The sequence below is a fragment of the Triticum dicoccoides genome, chromosome 3B (assembly GCF_002162155.2).
Source record: "Triticum dicoccoides isolate Atlit2015 ecotype Zavitan chromosome 3B, WEW_v2.0, whole genome shotgun sequence".
In the NCBI taxonomy this organism is placed as follows: domain Eukaryota; kingdom Viridiplantae; phylum Streptophyta; class Magnoliopsida; order Poales; family Poaceae; genus Triticum; species Triticum dicoccoides.
The window spans coordinates 618,341,458-618,349,207 of NC_041385.1; positions in this window are offsets into that span (position 1 = coordinate 618,341,458).

A 7,750-nucleotide genomic window follows, 5' to 3' on the forward strand; every position below is an offset into this window, starting at 1 on the left:
CCTGGTGGGCCGAAGCCCAAGGGGCCGGGGGGGGGGCTTTCTCCTTTTTTTGTAATTTCTTTTCTTTTATTTATTTTCTTTTCTGTTTTCATTCATTTTAAGAATTTAGGTCTTTTATAAAAGCATGGGTCCCACACCATAAAATTCTAGGTATTTATTTGCACACCTCAAACATTTTTGTTTTAATTTTTGAAAATTTTGTTGCTTGCCAAATTTTGAATTTGAATTTTAATCAGTTACCAACTAACGTGGGATTTGCGACAGAAATCGAAGCGACGTGGCATCATTAGCAGAGGTTATTGTAGCTTGATTATCCGGGCGTCACAATTCTCCTCTACTACAAGAAATCTCGTCCCGAGATTTAAGAGGGGGACTAAGGGGAAAATTCTGGTTACGAAATTCTAACGAGTCATCTCAGTCTTGGTTGCTCTTCTCGAAGAGGTCCATCCATTACGTTGATGCCTTCATTTCTCTGCTTCGGGTCATCATGATGAAGTTGTCTTCCTTTCTTCGAGAACTACATCGCACTTAAGAATATGAAAGGGGTAGCTCGGCAACGACAGAATGTTATAAGGGTAATAACCTGGGGTTAACCCAGGAATGAGCATAAGAGTACCTCTCGAGTTGGAACTTAGGAAATACATCGAGAGAGATATAAGTAGGCATGAGAAACTTCAAGCGGATAGGTAAACGTTCGATGCCTGAAATAGAGTATGAGAGGAGTTCAGAGCAACGGGAATAGGTATTGTGTCTGACTCCAGAATAGGTGATCTCATCGGAAGGTGGCTCGTGAATTACATATGAGGCCACACGCGATGAATAATTATGGAAACAGGGGGTGTACATGAGAGTCAGGTTTCGATCCTGTGGAACTGTGGGTTATGGGCCCACCATGTGGTTTTAAAAATAGAAAGAGCGGTGACATCTTGCATGGTTAAAATAGCAAGGTATGTCAGAGGATAGCCAGTCAGTTATGTTGGCAACAACGTTGGTACCAAGGGTGAGGGACGAAGAGAACCATTTTCCCGCTCGTTGAACGAGGCGGACCAATAGGCAAGTTCTCATCCACCGGTGGTTACCGGAATGTCATCGACAAATGCAACAGAGTCATACTGACATGATTGTACACCAAGGTGTTTACATAAGCAGAAGAATATTACTGCTGAGATCATATAGATCTCAAGAAACGTTAAACCAACCAATTAAAAGGAAAATACGGTTTTCAGATTAAACAGAACAATGGAAAGGAAAATGTGTTTAAACACATTATTCAAGGGTATATCCTTCCCAAGGATAAGCAGTGCATGATATCCATGACAGGATATAATGTAGAAAACTCCTTAAGTAGGGGAGAGAAATCTCTTGACATTACCCATACAACGGTGTTTGGATAATTGAGCAGGAAACATTTAGCATTGGGCTTCAAATGTTCTTGTTGAAAATCGGAGTACCATATACATGCTTCGAGATAGCATTGACATGGTCATCAGGTGAAGATCAGACTCTGGAAACACAAAGGATCCATCAGGAATAACTTTTAGAATAAGTCTTGCAATTTCCTTATGGACGAATGGATAACCTTGCTGAAAAGGAATCTATAACAATAAGGCATCCGACCAGGTGTGCTAGGCATGACATCATATTACCGGGTCATCAGAGGACCAACATCATAGCTCCTGGAGAGTTGTCCCAATCATCATATCTGACCGAGATTCAGATCCGATTGGTGTCATGGTACCTCAGGCTTAGGATACTTGAGAAGAAAAGGTGAAACAAAAATTGTCGAGATGACATTGTAAGATTCTTGGGAATTGAACTATGGAAGCGAGTTCCAAAACAAGAGTTCATCATTAAATCAAATAGAGGATGAGGCGGTGGCTGATGGTCTCAGCGACAATTCATCGAGATTTCCAAAAGATTGATCTCCATAATTATGTGAACAAGGAGATAACATTTAATAGATCAAATGATATAATGATGTATGCTCGAGGGAAACATACACAATTAGATATTGGTTGAAAGGGGCACCCGAAATATGGGCTGGGTTGCACAACCAATGTCGGAATGGTGATTCAATAATCAATAGTCTAAAAATGAATGGCCGACCATTAACTTCAAAGCAATAGGGTTGCTAGAAGGGCAGAATCCAAACAGCATCGCTCACTTGTTGGTACCCCGGTTGGAACCAACTCGAGGACCCAATAAAGAATGGTGATGGTGAGAAGTATCACCATACCAAGAATTCTTAAGAGGTGGAGTAATCCTCACGACATTCTTGACATAAAAGATGGTAACACTCCAAGGTAAAGAAGAATAAACGCTGGATAGCAAGGAACTCAAGGTATAGCACCAAACACGAACAAGCTTGTGTTGGTGGGAAGGCAATAAAGTGGTCGATGACAGCACAAATCAGCGAGCGAAAGGATGGTATTTCTCATCATGAATTCAATTGATATCCTGGAGGAGCTCATAAGGTTGATGATGATCACGACACATTTGTCGAGAGATTTCAAGAAGATGTAATCAATCAGCGACGACATCGAGTCAAAGGAATGATGAAGCGAAAGGTTATTGGAACCATGGGTACGACACAAACTCAAAATCAAGTCTGTTCAAGGAGAAATGATATGACGAGGAAGATCACGGAAGATTTGCTTACCATCTAAATCGGTGCTCCAGATAGAGGGGCCAGGTAGCACAGTTAAAAAGTTGCACGATAATGATATAGACGATTAGGCTAGCAATGACTTGAAGGATTAATAAACTCATAAGCAATGAAGAATACTTAGAGTTATCAAATCGAAGTGCGGAATTGATTCACTTATCAGTGTTCTCGGTTGACGACAACCCAGAACCCAGGAAAATTGGAATCGGTGAGAAATAACAGTTGATGAAGAACCCATAAGGAGTTATGTAGTTCCATGATATTCTCGCGGTACCATAGGGTATACTCAAGGGTAGAGCGGGATAGAGGTTGGACAAGTGAAATCATTTGCAGAAGGCAAGCACTTAAACTTGTCCAAGAAATGGGATCAAAGAAGAACAATATGGTCGAAACCACGGTCGCAAAAGACCAAGCATAGATAAGAGAAGAAGTTATAACAAGGGGATTATTATTACTACGAGAAGCTTCCATGATAAGTTCCACCTCGGGTCCATGGGCATGAACACAAAGTTCAAGGTCGACTCCCACTTCTCCAAAGCATAACCTTACATTCACTTCTTGTTTCGATAATGGCATTAGTGTTGAAAGTTTTACCTGGTGAAATACCAGATGAGTATGACCCGTGAAAACTTCTGAGTTCACACATAGTAAGGAAGGCATAGGTTCAACCCATCAGGGCATCTTACGAACATATACCACAAACTTCGGGGTAAATAATACAAGCTCGAAAGTAGAGCATTTTTCAAAAGCAGATGATATAATTTACCAAAGGCATTATATACCCATGGAAAGGCTCTCAAGGTTATTCAATATGAAGGACACTGTCGGATAAAATCCAACAAAGGAATCGATGGTCCACAAGGGATCTGATGTGAGCATCGGTACTCAACCAGAGGAAGAAGAATGACGGGCATCATATTATAGAACATCGAAATAATTCGATGCTTAGATAACAAAGGAATTTCGATTTCCAAAACAAAGGATCAGAAGCGGTCGCTCTGATCAAGGATGGATAAGTTGGATATACCAAAGGCACAATTGACGACAATTAGTTTGGTCGAGAACCAGCTGATGTTCAAAACTGATGTCTGAGCCGGAAGGATAATTTAGAAGGGTTGATAGATGATTGTGTGCATTCGCACATATGCTGAATCAATAGGATCAAAATGACGGTGTCAAAAGATACTAGTGAATATTGCCAGATATATGGGAAACATCCATAATGCAAGTAGACAAGTATTTGCAGAGCAATAAAGCTGCTAAGGATTTTTGCAGCATCAAATAGTATTTCGAAGACCATTGTGAAACACATGAACAACTGGGGGATGAGCGGATACTCGATAAGTGCGAGAATTATCCGTAGGGGTATTCAGGTGACAAAGAACAGCAAGGCAGTAAGCTCAAAGGATTGTCGAAACAACGACGAGTATTTCGGGGTATCTTGTAATAACAAGACCAACTTGGGATGAATGTAAGAATAACAACTACAAGTAGTTATCCATAAGGGTTGACGATGGAAGGGGAATTGCAAACGCGATTGGCACAAGGTCTCAAGAGAATATCGGAAGGTATCTTCAGAATCCTTCGGTGCACCAAGTAATCATTCGGACTGAAGAGGCTCTCCGGGAGAAAGTATTACCGAGAACCTAGTGTCAGAGTTAGTAAAAACCGTTTAACCCGAGTAGAAGAGAGTTCAGAGTCCCAGAGTAAAGGTCGAGGAGTAAAAGATCCTAATACCACCCAATGGCGATGTGGACCCATGGGCCACACAGCCAAGTTAGTAAAAGTTTTGTGAAGTCTAGACTCGACTTCGGCCAAGGAGTGTGGAAGGGGAATTCCTACAGGCAGTCGGCTCTGATACCAACTTGTGATGCCCCCGATTCAATTGTACACTAATCATGCACGCAAATGTGTACGATCAAGATCAGGGACTCACGAGAAGATATCACAACACAACTCTAAAACATAAATAAGTCATACAAGCATCATATTACAAGCCAGAGGCCTCGAGGGCTCGTATACAAGTGCTCGATCCTAGACAGACAGCGGAAGCAACAATATCTGAGTACAGACATAAGTTAAACAAGTTTGTCTTAAGAAGGCTAGCACAAACTGGGATACAGATCGAAAGAGGCGCAGGCCTCCTGCCTGGGATCCTCCTAAGTACTCCTGGTCATCGTCAGTGGGCTGCATGTAGTAGTAGGCACCTCCGGTGTAGTAGGGGTCGTCGTCGACGATGGCGCCTGGCTCCAGGGCTCCAGCATCGGGTTGCGACAACCAGGTAGAAGGAAAAGGGGAAAAGAGGGAGAAAAGCAACCGTGAGTACTCATCCAAAGTACTCGCAAGCAAGGAACTACACTACATATGCATGGGTATATGTGTAAGGAGGCCATATCAGTGGACTGAACTGTAGAATGCCAGAATAAGAGGGGGATAGCTAGTCCTATCGAAGACTACGCTTCTGGCAGCCTCCGTCTTGCATCATGTAGAAGAGAGTAGATTGGATTCCTCCAAGTAGCATCTCCAGTAGCATCGCATAGCATAATCCTACCCGGCGATCCTCCCCTCGTCGCCCTGTGGAAAAGCGATCACCGGGTTGTCTGTGGAACTTGGAAGGGTGTGTTTTATTAAGTATCCGGTTCTAGTTGTCATAAGGTCAAGGTACAACTCCAAGTCGTCCTGTTACCGAAGATCACGGCTATTCAAATAGATTAACTTCCCTGCAGGGGTGCACCACATAACCCAACACGCTCGATCCCATTTGGCCGGACACAGTTTCCTGGGTCATGCCCGGCCTCGGAAGATCAACACGTCACAGCCCCACCTAGGCACAACAGAGAGGTCAGCACGCCGGTCTAAACCTATGCGCGCAGGGGTCTGGGCCCATCGCCCATTGAACACCTGCATGTTGCGAGGGCGGCCGGAAGCAGACCTAGCCTCTCTTATACAAGAGTAGGCGTTCCAGTCCAATCCGGCACGCGCTGCTCCGTCGCTGACGTCAAGAAGGCTTCGGCTGATACCACGACGCCGGGATACCCATAACTACTCCCACGTAGATGGTTAGTGTGTATAGACCAAATGGCCAGACTCAGATCAAATACCAAGATCTCGTTAAGCGTGTTATTATGAAGCAACCGTGGACGCCGACCAGGGCCAGGCCCACCTGTCTCCTAGGTGGTCTCAACCTGCCCTGTCGCTCTGCCACAAAGTAACAGTCGGGGGCCGTCGGGAACCCAGGCCCATCTCTACCGGGATGGAGCCACCTGTCCTTTCAGCCCCCTCATCAGAATCACTTGCGGGTACTCATCGAGCTGACCCGACTTTAGTCACCATCTGTATAGTATGTATGTATGTATAGTATATACCCGTGATCACCTCCCGAGTGATCACAGCCCAATAGTATAGCAAGGCAGACTGACAAGAATGTAGGGCCAATGATGATAAACTAGCATCCTATACTAAGTATTTAGGATTGCAGGTAAGGTATCAACAGATGTAGCAACAATGTCAGGCTATGCATCAGAATAGGATTAACGGAAAGCAGTAACATGCTACACTACTCTAATGCAAGCAGTATAGAGGAGAATAGGTGATATCTGGTGATCAAGGGGGGGGGGGCTTGCCTGGTTGCTCTGGTAAGAAGGAGGGGTCGTCAACTCCGTAGTCGAACTGGGCAGCAGCAGCGTCGGTCTCGTGGTCTACCGGAGAGAAGAGGGGGAAGAAACAATGAATACAATGCAAACAAATGCATATCGATGCATGACATGGCAAGTATCGATGCTAGGTGTGCCCAATCGCGGTAGTAGGTGATACCGACGAAGGGGGAAAACATCCGGGAAAGTATTCCCGGTGTTTTACGTTTTCGGGCAGAGGTACCGGAGGGGGAAAGTTGCGAGTCCGATAGGTTAGGGATGTGTGGCAGACGAACGGGCTGCGTATCCGGATTCGTCTCGTCGTTCTGAGCAACTTTCATGTTGAAAATAATTTAATCCGAGTTACGGATTAAAAGATATGATTTTCTAAAATTTTTATTAATTTCTGAAATTTAATTAATTATTTAATTTATTCGAAAATGATTTAATGACATCAGCATGATGTCATGCTGGCATCAGCAGTCAACAAAGTTGACTGGTCAAACTGACGTGCGGGACCCACCTGTCATACGCTCCTTAGATTAATTAGGATTTAGCTAATCTAATTACTGTTTAATTAAACTAATTAGTTAATTAGATTAATTAAGCATGATTAATTAACTTAATTAATCCACTAATTAACAAATAAATTAATTATTTTCATTTTTATTTATTATCATTATTATTTGTAATTCCTTTTGTTTGGTTTTTTTAAACATTCTGGGCGTGGGGCCCCCTTGTCATTGGCACAGGGGGCCATAGCGGGCGTGGGTTCACAGGCGTCTGGCGCCGGGTGCGGGCGCACCCGAGCGGGCACTGGCCCGCAGGGCGGGACGAGGCTGCCGGGGCACTGACGACGGGGCATGTCGGCGCGGCCAGCCGGGGCCACGGCGGGCGGAGGCGAGGGGTGACACTGGTGCGGCCAGTGGCGCAGTGGCGGAGCCGTGGGAGGAGGAGAGTGCTGAGACTAGGCGTGGCGAGGCACGGGGCCACGGATAACCGGCCGGAGTAGCAGGAGGGAGGCAGGCAGTGATCGGAGGCGGCGCAGAGGGGCGAGGCCATCGGCGATGGGGCGCTGCAGTGGTGGTGGCCGCACCGCCGCAGCACAGCAGCAGCTGCTGCACCTCGTGGCGGGGCACGGCCAAGAACGGCAAGGGGGCGACGGTGTGGATGATGCTGTGGTGCGCGTGCGCACCACGGGACTCGAGCAGAGGCAGTGAAGGAGGAGGACGAAGTCTTGGCCTCACCGGGATTCGTAGGGACGGGGCAGCGGGGGTTGAGGAGGAGGACGGTGACGAGCGGTGGAGGGGATGCAGGCCGGCAGGAGGAGGCAGTCCGGTGGGGAAGCTCCGGGCGCCGGCATCAGCGTCGGGTGGTGTGGTGGCCTCGGATGCGGTCGCGGACGAGCGGCGATGGGGTCGGGGCGCTGCGTCGCCGATCTAGATCCAGGGAA